The sequence below is a fragment of the Heteronotia binoei genome, chromosome 17 (genome assembly GCF_032191835.1).
Source record: "Heteronotia binoei isolate CCM8104 ecotype False Entrance Well chromosome 17, APGP_CSIRO_Hbin_v1, whole genome shotgun sequence".
NCBI lineage: Eukaryota > Metazoa > Chordata > Lepidosauria > Squamata > Gekkonidae > Heteronotia > Heteronotia binoei.
Window position 1 is genome coordinate 9188232 of NC_083239.1, and position 15969 is coordinate 9204200.

Below are 15969 nucleotides of genomic sequence, written 5' to 3' on the forward strand. Positions count from 1 at the left end.
TCTGGGGCTCTGGGGGAGGTGTTTTTTGGGGTAGAGGCACCCAATTTTCAGTATAGCATCTAGTGCCTCTCTCCAAAATACCTGCCAAGGTTCAATTCTATGAGCCCCCCCAAAGAAGGTGCCCCTATCCTTCATTATTTCCTATGGAAGGAAGGCATTGAAAAGGTGTGCCGTCCCTTTTAATGTGATGGCCAGAACTCCCTTTGGAGTTCAATGACGCTTGTCACAGCCTTGATTTTGGCTCCACCTCCAATGTCTCCTGGCTCCACCCCCAAAGTCCCCAGATATTTCTTGAATTGGACTTGGCAACCCTAGTGCAAAAACAATCCAGATTTTAATTATTAAACATGGCTCCTCTGTAGAATAATCCCCCACCTATCTTCGTATAACGTTGTGTGGCTTAAATTCTAGCAAGGGTAGAATTGGAGACAGCTTGGGAAGTCTCCTGTGCCTTTCATAGGTACACAACTGGCAGAAGCTCCACGGGCGAAGCTTTTCCTAGCAGGGACGCAGGGGAAATACTTCTCCAGTTACGTTTCTGCCTCTGCACAACTACTTGGTGGAGCCCATACACTGAAACAACTGAAACGGTGCAACTGAAACAACTTGCTTTGGGAGAGCACTCAAAGCTGCCTTTGCCTGAGTCTAGGGTTGCCAAGACCAATTCAAGAAATATCTGGGGACTTTGGGGATGGAGCCAGGAGACTTTGGGGGTGGAGCCAGGAGACATTGGGGGCAGAGCCAGGAGCAAGGGTGTGACAAGCAACATTGAACTCCAAGGGAGTTCTGGCCATCACATTGAAAGGGACAGCACACCTTTTTAAATGCCTTCCTTCCATAGGAAATAATGAAGGATGGGGCACCTTCTTTGGGGGCTCATAGAATTGGACTCCCTGGTCCAATCATTTTGAAACTTGGGAGGTATTTTGAGAGAGAGGCACTAGATGCTATACTGAAAATTTAGTGCCTCTACCTCAAAACACAGCCCCCCTAGAGCCTCTGATATCCGCAGATCAATTCCCTAAAACTGCCGGAGATCTAGAGCTATGGGGGCTGTGGGGGGTGGGGCTTCCCCCGCCGGCTAGCTGGCTGGGAGAGGGGAAACTTGTAAAACCAGGTGATCCCCCGCTGGGACCTGGGGATTGGGAAGCCTACCTGAGTCAGACTGTCGGTCTACCAAGGTCAGTCTAGTCTGGCTTGCAGCGATTTTCCAGGGCCTCAGGTTGAATCCTTTCACATCACCTGCTCCCTGAATCTTGTACCTGGAGGAGTTACGGATGGAACCCAGGAAGCTCTGCGTACAACGGTACAAAACAGACTCCCTGCCACTGAGCCACAGCACCTTGGGGCCTCAATCCTTCCTGATTCCCTTAATTTCCTGTGATCTATTGTTCATAAGGCAGCCTCTGATTTAAGGGATTCAGACCGGACCAATTCACACTTTACAAATTCCTCCCTGCTGCCAGGATAGGGTTGCCAAGTCCAAGTCAAGAAATATCTGGGGACTTTGGGGATGGAGCCAGGAGACTTTGGGGGTGGAGCCAGGAGATATTGGGGCGGAGTCAGGAACAAGGGTTTGGCAAGCATCACTGAACTCCAAAGGGAGTTCTCGCCATCACATTTCAAGGGACTGAACACTTTTTAAATGCCTTCCTTCCATAGGAAATAATGAAGGATAGGGGTACCTTCTTTTGGGGAACATAGAATTGGACCCCTTTGTCCAATCTTTTTGAAACTTGGAGGGTATTTTGGGGAGAGGCACGAGATGATATGCTGCAAATTTGGGGCCTCTACCTTAAAAAACAGCCCCTCCCAGAGCCCCAGATACCCGCAGATCCATTCTTCGTGATTTTCTATGGGAATACATCTCCATAGGGAATAATAGAGTTCTCAGCGGATATTTCCCTCCCCTCCCCCCGCTTTCTGAGGGCCCTGAAGCAGGGGGAGGGCCTCCAAACCAGGGGATCCCCTGCCCCCACCTGGGGATTGGCAACCCTATGCCAGGATGATTTTTTATCAGATGTTTGCAAGGAGTTCCATGCCGAGAACTTACTTCCATGGATGGTAGTGTCTGATTTGGATGCGGGGAGAGGGGGATTAAGCCTCCACTGCACCATTTCCCCAACTTAAAAGGGCTTTGGGAGTGTCTGTTTTGCTATGTTGGAAAAAAAAAATGAATTGTGTATCAGTTGCTAGCTACAGGTAAGTTTCCTCATCCAGGCAAAGAGGACCATTTGAAGCTGGGAATACAGCAATGGGGGGGGGGGGTAGGCTTAAGACCTCCTTCCTCACATTGTGTGGTTCCATTCCGAATCAGGTCACATAAGAACCTAGGAAGCATAGAACTCAAAGTTCTTGCAGAATTTGTAACATGTGACTCACCCTTCCAGTAGCAAGACTATACTAGAGGGACAAACTCCCAGAGGCTCCAGGAGCCAAGGAAACTAGTCAAAATATGGATTCACTGAATCTATTCATTGAATCCCCTGCTGCATAACTCTCTAATTATTAATTTAGCAACCTCCTAAAGATGTATTTATTTACTCCAGGCTAAGAATACCGGAGACCAATTCATTCAAATTCCAAGCTACAAAGGGAAGGAAAAAAATAATTTGGTATCATTTTGACAGCACAAGGTTCTCAGTGCCTTACTGACAGTACTTCAAGGGGACTAGTCTTCAAACTCTCCCATCCATTCTCTCCATTATTTGCATTGTTTTATTCTGAATGTTGAAGACGTGTGTATGTACAGTGATGCATTAGCCTTTCATTATCCACGCTGATTATTTTCCTTTGCTGTGTGGGAGCAGTCTTTTTTTTTTTTTAAGCACAAACTCCAAATGTCAATATTGAATAGGTCTTTATTGGAATGACCCTTTCCATTCAGGGGAACAAAAGGAGACCTGAGCGATAGCTAAGGTAAGCACGTTTGGCATTTCCTATGGATCTTGGAATCACATTTAAGATCCGGCAAATGCAAATGGGGAGGGAGGCAGTTCCATGAAAGGGCATCTGATGAGTGGTTCCTGCTGGAACTGGAACACCATAAAGATGACACAGAAATACCCCGGGGAGGGGGCCACAGCTCAGTGGTAAAGCAGCAGCCTTGCATGTAGGAAGTCCCGGGGTCAGTCCCCACCCTCTTCAGTTTAAAAAAAGTTGTGGTAGTAAGTGATGTGAAGATTGGGTGGAGAGACAGGCCATGTTCAGTGGTGGCGCCTTGCCTATAGAATGCTCTCCCCTCTTGACACTCATCCAGCTCTTACTTTACTATCTGTCAGAACTGGAGAACTTCAAAAAAGACTCATTACTTTGTTTCAAAAAGTATAAGACGTTTATTGAGAACTATGTTCAGGGAAAGAGCAAGTTGACTCTGATAACCAGCACAGCTATCGACACATTCTTTATGCAGTTGTAACAGAAACAATAAAACCATTTCTCACACTCCAAGAGACAGTTGTCTGTTCCCAGCGTCCCTTATCTCCAAGGCGGAGGAAGGAGCCCCGCTGCTTTGCTCTGGCAGGCCAGCTTCAAAGGACACCTGCAGATGTTTCCCAGAGACTATCAGTCACCCTTCAGTGGTTACAGTTTGTTTGAAATGTAAAGGCATTTGGTTAGTAGGCAGGGGTGCAAAGACCTTGGGTTAGTGGGCATTTACAATATGGAGTCAGTTAGGCTAATATCATTAGGCTCAGCATACAGGATAGTTACAAGTTCTGACACTATCCTTTAAGGCAGGGTGTCAATCATGCAGCCCAGGGACCAAATCAGGCCCCCAGAGGGCTCCTATCAGGCCCCCAAGCAACTTACTGTTAACTACTTCTTTCTCCCTCTTTCTTGCTTCCTTCTGCACCACAGCTTGCTTTGCCAGGCTTGCTCAATCGCACAGGAGCTACAGAGCAAAGCCTCTACTTTCTCCATTGACTGAGGCTCCTCTCTTGGGGAGGAAGGGGGAGGGGGAAAGAGATAGCTTGCTTTGCCAGGCTCTCTCAATTAGTTCTACTGAGCCAAGCTTCTCTTCCTTCTATTGGCTGAGGTTCCTCCCCCTCCTGGTGCCCTGGGGAAGGGAAGAAAGAGCCAGAGCTTCCTTTTCCCAGTTCCCTGGATCCCATGGAAGAAATACAAAGAAAGCATCTTTAAGACCAGCAAGTGCTAATGTTTTAAGCATGTTTTATTTTAAGGTGTTTAAAAAAAAAAATCTTTAATTGTGTTTCTGTCTTTTATAAAGTTTATATCTCTGCTACCTGGCATTACATTTTTTGACAAAAATGGCCCAGCCCGACAGGGTCTCATTTATGTCAGTTCTGGCCCTCATAACAAAAGAGTTTGACACCCCTGCTTTAAAGTGCCATTCCAAAATATTTCTTTCTACCCAGGCTTTTCAGTGAAAGGTTCCATCTATTCCTAATCTGTGTCTCTGGTCTGCTGCTAGCTCAAGGACTGTTTTGTGCATATTGTTTTAGGCTGTATCAGTTAAAGGCTTTTAAGAAGGCTGCTATCTGCCTGGCACCAAACTCTTTTATAAGCTCCAATCCTGTACACAAAGGAGGGACGGGGGAGGGACGGTGGCTCAGTGGTAGAGCATCTGCTTGGGAAGCAGAAGGTCCAAGGTTCAATCCCTGGCATCTCCAAAAAAGGGTCCAGGCAAGTAGGTGTGAAAAACCTCAGCTTGAGACCCTGGAGAGCCGCTGCCAGTCTGAGTAGACAATACTGACTTTGATGGACCGAGGGTCTGGTTCAGTATAAGGCAGCTTCATATGTAGGAGGGATGGTGGCTCAGTGGTAGAGCATCTGCTTGGGAAGCTCTATCTACTTATGGACGGCCGGCCTGCCTGCGCCCCAGAAAAGCTGGACCAGGCGTTACAGGCAGTGGCTAGGTGGCTTAGGCTGAGCGGGCTGAAGCTGAATCCGGCGAAGGCAGAGGTCCTTTGCTTGGGTCGTTGTGGCCCGGGAAGGGAAATCTCCCTGCCAGTTTTTGACGGGGCGCCATTGACAGCGGCGCACAGGGTCAAAAGTCTGGGGGTACAATTAGAGCCTTCATTGACAATGGAGGCTCAGTTAACAGCCACTGCCAAGTCTGCATTTTTTCATCTTAGGCGGGCGAGGCAGTTGGCCCCTTTCCTGGAGCACGACGACCTAGCAACGGTGATTCATGCCACGATCACCTTGAGGTTGGACTACTGTAATGCCCTCTACATGGGGCTACCCCTGTGCCGAACCCGGAAACTGCAGTTAGTGCAGAATGCCGCTGCCCGGCTGCTACTAGGGCTTCCAAGATGGGAGCACATTCGGTCGGGGCTTCGGGATCTGCACTGGCTGCCAATAACATTCCGAGTCCGGTACAAGGTGTTGGTCATTACCTTTAAAGCCCTATATGGCCTAGGACTTGCCTACCTTAGGGACCGTCTCTCCCCACACATTCCCCAGAGAGTACTACGATCGGGCTCACAAAATCTGCTAGTAATCCCTGGGCCAAAGGAGGCCCGTCTGAAATCCACCAGGGATCGGGCCTTCTCAGTAACGGCGCCTTACTGGTGGAACCAGCTGCCGGAAGAGGTGAGGGCCCTGCGGGACCTAGGGCAGTTCATAAGAACATAAGAGAAGCCATGTTGGATCAGGCCAACGGCCCATCAAGTCCAACACTCTGTGTCACACAGTGGCAAAAAATTTTATATACACACATACACTGTGGCTAATAGCCACTGATGGACCTGTGCTCCATATTTTTATCTAAACCCTTCTTGAAGGGTGCCAAACTTGTGGCCGCCACCACCTCCTGTGGCAGTGAATTCCACATGTTAATCACCCTTTGGGTGAAGAAGTACTTCCTTTTATCCGTTTTAACCTGTCTGCTCAGCAATTTCATCGAATGCCCACGAGTTCTTGTATTGTGAGAAAGGGAGAAAAGTACTTCTTTCTCTACTTTCTCCATCCCATGCATTATCTTATAAACCTCTATCATGTCACTCGCAGTCGACGTTTCTTCAAGCTAAAGAGTCCCAAGCGTTTCAACCTTTCTTCATAGGGAAAGTGCTCCAGCCCTTTAATCATTCTAGTTGCCCTTCTCTGGACTTTCTCCAATGCTATAATATCCTTTTTGAGGTGCGGCGACCAGAACTGCACACAGTACTCCAAATGAGACCGCACCATCGATTTATACAGGGGCATTATGTTCCGCAGGGCCTGTAAGACAGTCCTCTTCCGGCTGGCCTACAACAACTAACTGACACTGAGAATTTCTGGATGGAATTAGAATGCATTTAACAGACCGCTGGTTTTTATGTTTTTTATGTTTTATGTTTTATTAATCCTTATTATGTAAATGTTTTTAAGATAAACTTATGTAAGTTTGTGTGTTGTGAGCCGCCCTGAGCCGCTTCGGTGGGAAGGGCGGGATATAAGTCGAAATATAAATAAATAAATAAATAAATAAAAAATAAAAGCAGAAGGTCCCAGGTTCAATCCCCGGCATCTCCAAAAAAGGGTCCAGGCAAATAGGTGTGAAAAACCTCAGCTTGAGACCCTGGAGAGCCATGAATGGGGCTGTGGCTCAGTGGTAGAGCATCTGCTTGGGAAGCAGAAGGTCCCAGGTTCAATCCCCGGCATCTCCAACTAAAAAGGGTCCAGGCAAGTAGGTGTGAAAAACCTCAGCTTGAGACCCTGGAGAGCCGCTGCCAGTCTGAGAAGACAATACTGACTTTGATGGACCAAGGAGGGTCTGATTCAGTATAAGGCAGCTTCATATGCTCATAGGCTGCTGTTTTATGCCCCTGGCTTGTCTGTCATAGACCATTTTTTACAGCACTTTTATGATTTTACTGTTTTTTAAAAATACCTTATGACTTACCTCTTACCTTAAACAAGACTCGGGAGAGGTGGTTTATTTAAAGTCAATAATAAAATCTGGAGATGTGGAATGGTATCGTGTAGCTTGATCTTGTCCGATCTTGGAAGCTAAGCAGGATCAGTACTCAGCTGGAAGACCACCAAGGAAGACTTTGGAGAGGTAGGCAATGGCAACTGAGCTCTGCCTTGAAAACCTTACAGGGTCACCATAAGCTGGCTGCAACTTGAGGGCACTTCACACACACAATAAAAACTGGGAAGATCCTTTCACGGATGGCCTCATGTCTCATCAGGCATCTTCACTGTGCAACGAGAAACTACAGAATGAAGAAGCAAAATAGCTCAGCTTGGTGTTTGGTTTTTATAAACCTAATTGTTCATTTTATCACCAAGTTCTTGCTTGCTTTGAGTCAATAAGAAACTAATAGCCAGTGGGGTGCAGCAGTTACACCTTGGGCGTTTTCGCACTGACCTTAATCGGCAGCGACACCCCTCTTCAGCGCGCAGGATCTGCCCGGATTTCGCACCAATTGCCGCGGAGCACCCGGAAGAGCCGGAAAGTCCCGCATCTTTTGCGGCGCAAATGGAAACTGGTTTTTGGCGGTTTCCATTTGCGCCGCAAAAGCCGCGGGACTTTCTGGCTCTTCCCGCAGCAATTGGTGCGAAATCCGGGCAGATCCTGCGCGCTGAAGAGGGGCGTCGCTGCTGATTAAGGTCAGTGCGAAAACGCCCCTTAACAATATCAGACTAGGATCTGGAAGGCCCAGGTTTGCCACAGAAGCTTGTTGGGGGTGGCCTGGAGCCAGTCACTTTCTGTCTCAGCCTACCCCACTTTATAGGGTTGTGGTGAGGATAAAATGGACGAGAGCACCGTGATATAAACCCCTTTGGATACCTGACAGGGAGAAAGGTAAGATATAAATGAAGTGAGCAACTAAATTAACCCCAGTGGATATAGCAACTCTTCCAGGTATGGCAAAGCAGCAATGTGAGGAAAAGCTTCCCCTGTTAAATTCTCACTTGTCGTATAACTGTTAAAGGTACAGGTAACCGGCCAGGCCAAAAAAACAAACACTCCTCCTTTCTTCTAAACCAATAAAAAACCAGCAACGGCACCAACGTTTGTCTGTGATAACCACAGCTTAAGGACTTCAACCAAGCTATTTGCCTTGGTTGAGGTTCTCTAATGGTGGTGGTTGTTTGCACTCAACATAGTTCAGGGCTGTTGACTCATTAATCTGGTCTCATAATTGTCTTGTATCAGTTGAAGGCTTTTAAGAAGGCTGCTATCTGCCTGGCACCAAACTCTTTTATAAGCTTCAATCCTGTACACAAAGGAACCCATGCTCTGTGCCCTTAAACCTGGGCAAGGAATTTGCACAAAGGCAGCTGCAATCTTGAAAGAAAAGACAAATAGGGCAGAACAAAGGGGTTCTAAAAGCTGATCCAGAGTGCTCTATTAGAGTCCAATGTGGCAGCATGTGGAATATGTCACTTAAAGTGTAACAGACATGATTTTAGGTTATTGTTTAAAATAACAATCTGTCAAGCATGAGATTTCAAAATAACCAGTCCTTGGATTTTGAAACAAAGTCAGGTTTATTGATAATCCATGTGGCTCATTCGAGCTGAAGATTGGGACTGATATTTTGTAGCACTAGAATACAAGCTTTAAAATGGCACATCAAAGGTTCTATAAACAATTCTACATTCACATGTGAAATTCACACTCTGAATTCCTTATCTCTATTGCGGCTATCGCATCCTGGGTTCAGGCCTTGCTAGGCCTGGGAACAAGTCCCAGGAGGTCTTATCTTCAAAGAGGACATTCCTGCATCTGTTAATAAAAGCGAAAGAAGAAAGGTGGGGGTTGCTACTTTGATGTGCTCACATTTTAACTTTGGGTTAGTAACATTTCTACCATCTAAATGCTCTAGCATAAAAATAGCAATTCTAAGGTCTGACTTCAGCAATATAGAATGGGTATACAATGCTTGACACAATCAATACAATTTAGCCACTTTATTCTTGTTACTTTGTTGGTGGCGGAGGAATGTGCCTCTTACCATATATATATATATACACACACACACACACACACACACACCTGTCATGCTTGGAGATGTAAGGTGTTTTAAAACTCACTGAAGGGATCCCCAGTGCTCTAGTAGCATCATGCTTTCCAAGGGGAAAGGGCCATAAAGTGCATAAAACAGAGTTAGCAAAACAGAGGTGCATTTCCACTAAGAGATAACCATTTGCCCAGATTGCCAGAAAAGGCAGGAAGGATAGCTATTGTCAAAACATGAAGTGAGTACTGAGGAATCGGAGATGAGAGCTCTCTAATGACTGGAGATAGGAGTCCACAGTCCCAGGTGGGGAAAAGGTGCCCCAGCTCTGGATTGGGTGAGGGGCTTCCAATCAACTAGGGCAGGAAGAGTTAAAAGGTCTGAACAACCTGTTAACATTATTCAAACACCAGGGATTGGGGTCTAATGCATGGAGCAGGTGGGGGGGGCGCAAGTAGATAGCCTCGCCTAGGGCACCAAAAAGCCTGTAACCGGCCCTGTCTTTAATGTTAAAGGTTAGATCCAGGTGACATATTTGACATATTTATTGCTTCAGTGTTGTTCCCCCTTAATTAAACCCATACGACAGTTGACCCTCTGACCTTGTCGTTCCTGTTTTGTCTCCACATATCTTAAAATATCTTCATCACGTTATATGCTAATTTGCTGTTCAGCCTCTGTCTATAAGTTTGAATGGTTATCTTTCATTTCATCGTATCTGAAGAAGTATGCGCGCACATGAAAGTTCGTAGCATGAATAAAACTTGATTGGTCTTAAAGGTACCACTGGACTGTAACTTTGCATTAAAGGTTAGTTTGGAGATTTTTTCCCCCCTTTTCTTTTCCTAGATCTGATATAGCCTATTGCATACAATAGTTATTTTCCCTTGCCTTGTGCTATAGTTTGTTAAACCGCGCTAAAGAATGTCTTTCACGTTTAAGGCAGCCAACAGTGTTCAAAGCCCTTCCTACACACCTCTCAACTCACACTCGCACGGAGAAGGGGGAGTAGTTGCTGGGAAACTCTGGTCCTTACAAATACACAGAGATAGCCTTTATTGGTGGTCCTCGGGCTGCTAGTAAACATAAAAAGACTGCATTTTAGCCTGAGGCAGTGGCAACCAAAGAATACACACACACAGAGTGAGTTTGTGACAGTTTCTATGTACGTAGGTACGTGCAGTCAAGTCACAACTGACTTATGGTTATCTCAGCAAGGAGCTTGCAGGGTCGATGAGAAGCAGATTTGAACTGAGGTCTCCCAGAGGCACTCAAAAATAACCACTACAGAATGCTATCATATTAGAAGTGTTGGTTGGGCTGCCCACCGCCACTAACCTCCCACCTTTACCGTGCAGTTATATGCCAAGTGTCAAGCATGCATATTTCAGTAACAAGCTCGACAAGGAGATTGACAATAGGCTGGCAAAGGCAAACCGTGCATTTGGCCGACTGCATGAAAGAGTGTGGAGCAACAAGCATCTGAAAAAAGGCACAAAGATCAATGTTTACAAAGCGGTTGTGATGACAACCCTCATCTACGGCTCCGAATCGTGGGTTTTATACCGTCATCACCTGCGACTCCTTGAGCGCTTTCCTCAGCGCTGCCTTCGCACCATCTTCAACATCCACTGGAGTGACTTTGTGACCAACACTGAAGTCCTCAAGCGGGCGGAGGTTACAAGCATCGAGGCACTGCTGTTGAAGATGCAGCTGCGCTGGGCAGGGCATATCTCCAGGATGGAAAACCACCGCCTTCCCAAGATTGTCCTGTATGGCGAACTTTCCACTGGCCATCGAAATAGAGGGGCGCCAAAGAAGAGGTACAAGGACTCCTTGAAGAAATCCCTTGGTACCTGTTGCATCAACCATCACCAGTGGTCTGACCTAGCCTCAGATCGCAAAGCATGGAGGCACACCATCCACCAGGCTGTCTCTTCCTTTGAGAACGCGCGCATAGCTGGTCTTGAGGACAAAAGGAGATCGAGGAAGAATCGTACTGCTACAGCACCAACCCCAAATCAGACTTTTCCCTGCAGCCACTGTGGCCGGACCTGCCTGTCCCGCATTGGTCTTGTCAGCCACCAGCGAGCCTGCAACAGACGTGGACTACTGGCTACTGCACCTTTCTTAAATCTTCGTTCGGGAAGTCAAGCAGAGAGAGAGAGAGAGAGAGAGAGAGAGAATGGTTCCTTCAATAGGGAACAGGTCATCCATCCTTTACTGCTCCCCCTTCCTTTACAACCTTTGGGCAAGTAATAAATCCATTTGGCCCAAGGACATTTATGCTACAGCCTGGCTGTGATTACTCCCATCCTGCCTCTCCCCCAGGTTCACACAGGCAGTCTTATCGGAGCTGAAAGAAGTGTGAGGAAGGGAGATGTTTTAATAACCTAAATTCCTTAGTAATAAAATCGATAGTATGTAGTAACCCTTGAACCCGTGACTCAAGCTGCAGCTGTATGGCATCCTTTGAAGTTCTCCTCTATAGCAACTGGGTAACTGTGTGTATGTCATTGCTTCCAAGGCTTGTCTCCTTGGCAAAGCTTCTGAGTTTCTTAAATAAAGCAACTTTTGATTCAACAACAAAAGACTGATTATTGAGAAATATCGATGCTTGACACCAAGTTGCGGGGAACATCGTATGATACACACAGAACCCCGGGCCACACCCTCACGGGACTGATTTGCCCCTCATTTGACTCTTGCCTTAACAACTGCAGATGTGATAAGCCTGAACGTTTTCTTGCAAATGCTGGTTCTTATGACTTGAATGCTCCTGCACCCCTCCCCTCCCCCCCCCACATATAGAAAACTGGTATGCCAATGCGAAGGCTAGGCCAGATTCCTTTGCCTCTCGTGGAGGGAGTTAGAGGGACACGTAGCAAGAGCATCTTGCCTATTTTAAAACAGCTGCATTGTCTACCAGTCAGTTATTGACTTCAGTTCAAGGAGCTAGTTGAGAATTGAGAATTGGCTTGGATCCTATGAATCCATTTCATTAATGGTAGAACCTTCCCCTGGTTGAAGGAAACTCGTGGGCATTCGATGAAATTGCTGAGCAGACAGGTTAAAACGGATAAAAGGAAGTACTTCTTCACCCAAAGGGTGATTAACATGTGGAATTCACTGCCACAGGAGGTGGTGGCGGCCACAAGCATAGCCACCTTCAAGAGGGGTTTAGATAAAAATATGGAGCAGAGGTCCATCAGTGGTTATTAGCCACAGTGTGTGTGTATGTATAAAATTTTTTGCCACTGTGTGACACAGAGTGTTGGACTGGATGGGCCATTGGCCTGATCCAACATGGCTTCTCTTATGTTCTTATGTTCTTAATCTCAGTGCAGCAGAACAAGCTCCTTGCTTCGGTGGCATGAGCAAAACCTTGCTTCGGTTTTGCCATGAGCAAGAGAGATCCAGCACTGAGACAGATGGTCTTCTTTATTGTTATTATTATTTAATCCAAAGCGACTCCCTTAAGGGCATACTTGATGACAACCATCCACCTTGGTTGCCAGACGGGTGAGAATTCTCACAGAAGGGCGTCAGTGCAACGCAGGAGAACTTTTGCACCGTCAGACACGAACAGACGAGAATTCAGGCTTGCTCAATGCAGTGCTAATTTCAGTGCTAGCTGTTTCCCAGACATCAGCATCTCTCTCTCTTTCTCTAACTCTGCTTAGGATTGCATTGTGAATGATTATATGATAAGAAACTCAGCAGCAGAAATTTTAGCCGTCTGGTCCCTTTCACCATTTGTGGGGGGAAACTTCCTCAGCTGAATTTCTGTATGTCATGATAGCGCCATGCATAAAGGACTTTGCAGTTGGCAAAGCCCTTCTTCAGCCTTAGCTGAAAAGGGGAGTATCCCAAATGACTGAGGAGAGGGAGAGGCGATTCTGTTTATTGTAGTGCTGTATCCCAAACCCCAAAGTAGGATGGCCGGTCTGGCAACCAATACTCCCTCTAAGCTGTGGAGTCTTGTGAGCAAAAATTCCACTTCGTGGGCTACTGGCATTAAAGTTGTGAGCTACTGCATAAATTCGTTTGCCCTTGACAAAAATGTGTGAGCCCGAGGCTAAAAAACTGTGAGCTAGCTCACACTAATGCAGCTTAGAGGGAACACTGCTGGCAACTAAGAAGAAACTGGGTGGTGGTGTGATGGAGAAGTGGCAGTTAGCACCTTCTCCATCTGCACCTCTATAGGAATTGTCAGAAGCTCTATGGTTTTATCACAGTTTCTGGCAATTTATAGAGAGACATGACATCATTTCTGGGTTTTCTTGATAGTGATGTTCTGTCAGCCCAACTTAGGGTTGCCAAATCCAATTCAAGAAATACCTGGGGACTTTGGGGGTGGAGCCAGGACCAAGGCTGTGACAAACATAATTGAACTCCACAGGGAGTTTTGGCCATCATATTTAAAAGGTAAAAAAAAAGGTAAAGGTAGTCCCCTATGCAAGCACCAGTCATTTCTGACTCTGGGATGACGTTGCTTTCACAATGTTTTCATTGCAGACTTTTTACAGGGTGGTTTGCCATTTCCTTCCCCAGTCATCTACACTTTCCCCCCGGCAAGCTGGGTACTCATTTTACCAACCTCGGAAGGATGGAAGGCTGAGTCAACCTGGAGCCGGCTACCTGAAGCCAGCTTCCACTGGGATCGAACTCAGGTCATAAGCAGGGAGCTCAGACTACAGTACTGCAGCTTTACCACTCTGCGCCATGGGGCTCTAAAGGGACCTCACACCAAATGCCTTCCCTCCATTGGAAATAATGGATAGGGGCACCTTTCTTTTGGGGCTCATAGAATTGGACCCCCCGGTCCGATCCTTTTGAAACTTGGAGGGTGTTTTGAGGAGAGGCACTAGATGCTATGCTGAAGATTCAGTGCCTTTATCTCAAGAAACAGCCCCTCCAGAGCCCCAGATACCCACAGACCAGTTCTCCATTATTCCCTATGGGAACTGGTCTCCATAGGGTATTACGGAGTCCCCAGCAGATGTTTCCCTCCCTCCCCCCACTTTCTGATGACCCTGAAGTGAGGGGGAGGGCCTCCAAACTGGAGGATCCCCTGACCCCACCTGGGGATTCAAATTCGGGTGGCTGAACACCGGTCATGAATTAAAATGAAAATCTTCTAATGCAGGATGCCTTTCCATACCTGAAAAGCCCTCACAAACTTCTCTCTGCCCTATTTTTTTCCCTGGGGGCTAGTAATTTTGCTCTCTTCCTTCTTGCTAGATAACACAGGGAATTGAAGTCAGACACACCTCCCTGATTCCTCCAAATGCTGCTGCCCAAGAAGGCAGTCTCCTGGCTATTCCCCGACAACGTGTCTACTGAGGTTGCCTTGGGAGAAAATTATTTCCCAACATTACGCATTCCTGGTCCAGCCCAGAACATGTGAGCAACATTCACTGAGGATAAATAGCATATCCGTATTTTGCTGACACTTAATCTCCTCCATATAACCATAGACAATAAAATGGTTAGCAAAGGGGCAACAGCATATCATTGGTGAATGACGTCCTCCAGGAACATTAATAATATAGGTATAGCTTTAAACTGGTTTCATAGTCTTTCTCTCTCCACCTGAGACTCTGACCTCTGTAGGTCAGAAAAGAAAAAGGCCAACAGTTTCGAACAGAATCTTCCCAGTGCTTTCTTTGCCAATTTCTTGTGGCATCCTTTGGGAGAAGCCATCATGGAAAAAGTAGCATATCTGATATGGGGTTTTTTTATTAATAATTTTTCTAATTTTACAATCTGATAGAAGTTTGTTAGATGCACCTTAGCAGCAGCCCAGGATAGTCATCTATTTATTGCACCATTCCTCCAAGAAGCTTGGGGTTCTTCCTTGCTTTGTGTTATATTTACAGCACTCATGCTCCCATCCTTTTCCCAGTTGGAGACAATGTAAAATTTTAAAAAAAATAAAAGTGCAAGCTTAAGAACCTAAAGAGAAGTCCTGTGAAATTCGGTGGCTGTGTGGTTGTGGGGGAAAACAAGTCATGGATCCTCTAGTTCAAAAACGCATTGAATAGTTTGGCCCTAAGCTAGTGGCTATCATGGCGTCTTGTGGTAATGAGGTCCGCAACTTAATTCTGCTTCACGTGAAAAAATATTTCTTTCCATCTGCCCTGAATTTACTGTTCATCATCTCTACTGTTAGCCCAAATCCCAGTATTATGAAAAAGAGAGAGAAAATAACACTAGCCACAATAAATTTGCTAGTTTTGAGGTGAAATGATCGTTCTTTTCCATTATCCTTATTCTGGCCCCATTCTTGTCCACTGCTTTGTGCATCTGTCAGCCATAACTTGTTCGGTCACTTGGTAGACTCATAGAGAGTCAGTTTGGTGTTGTGGTTAAGTGTGCGGACTCTTATCTGGGAGAACCGGGTTTGATTCCCCACTCCTCCACTTGCAGCTGCTGAAATGGCCTTGGGTCAGCCAGAGCTCTCACAGAGGTTGTCCTTGAAAGGGCAGACTCTTATCTGGGAGAACAGGGTTTGATTCCCCACTCCTCCGCTTGCACCTGCTGGAATGGCCTTGGGTCAGCCAGAGCTCTGGCAGAGGTTGTCCTTAAAGGGCAGCTGCTGTGAGAGTCGTCTCTGAAGAAGAAGTAGGGTTGCCAATCCCCAGGTGGGGGCAGGGGATCTCCCGGTTTGGAGGCCCTCCCCCTGCTTCAGGGTAATCAGAAAGTGGGGGGGGGGAGGGAAATGTCTGCTGGGAACTCTATTATTCCCTATGGAGGCTTATTCCCATAGAAAATAATGGAGAATTGATCTGCGGGTATCTGAGGCTCGGGGGGGGGGGGGCTGTTTTTTGAGGTAGAGGAACCAGATTTTCCATATAGCATCCAGTGGCTCTCTCCCCAATATACTCCCTAAGTTTCAAAAAGATTGGACCAGGGGGTCCAATTCTATGAGCCCCCCAAAGAAGGTGCCCATATCCATTATTTCCTATGGAAGGAAGGCATGTAAAAGGTGTGCGGTCTCTTGAAATGTGACGGCCAGGACTCCTTTTGGAGTTCAATTATGCTTGTCACG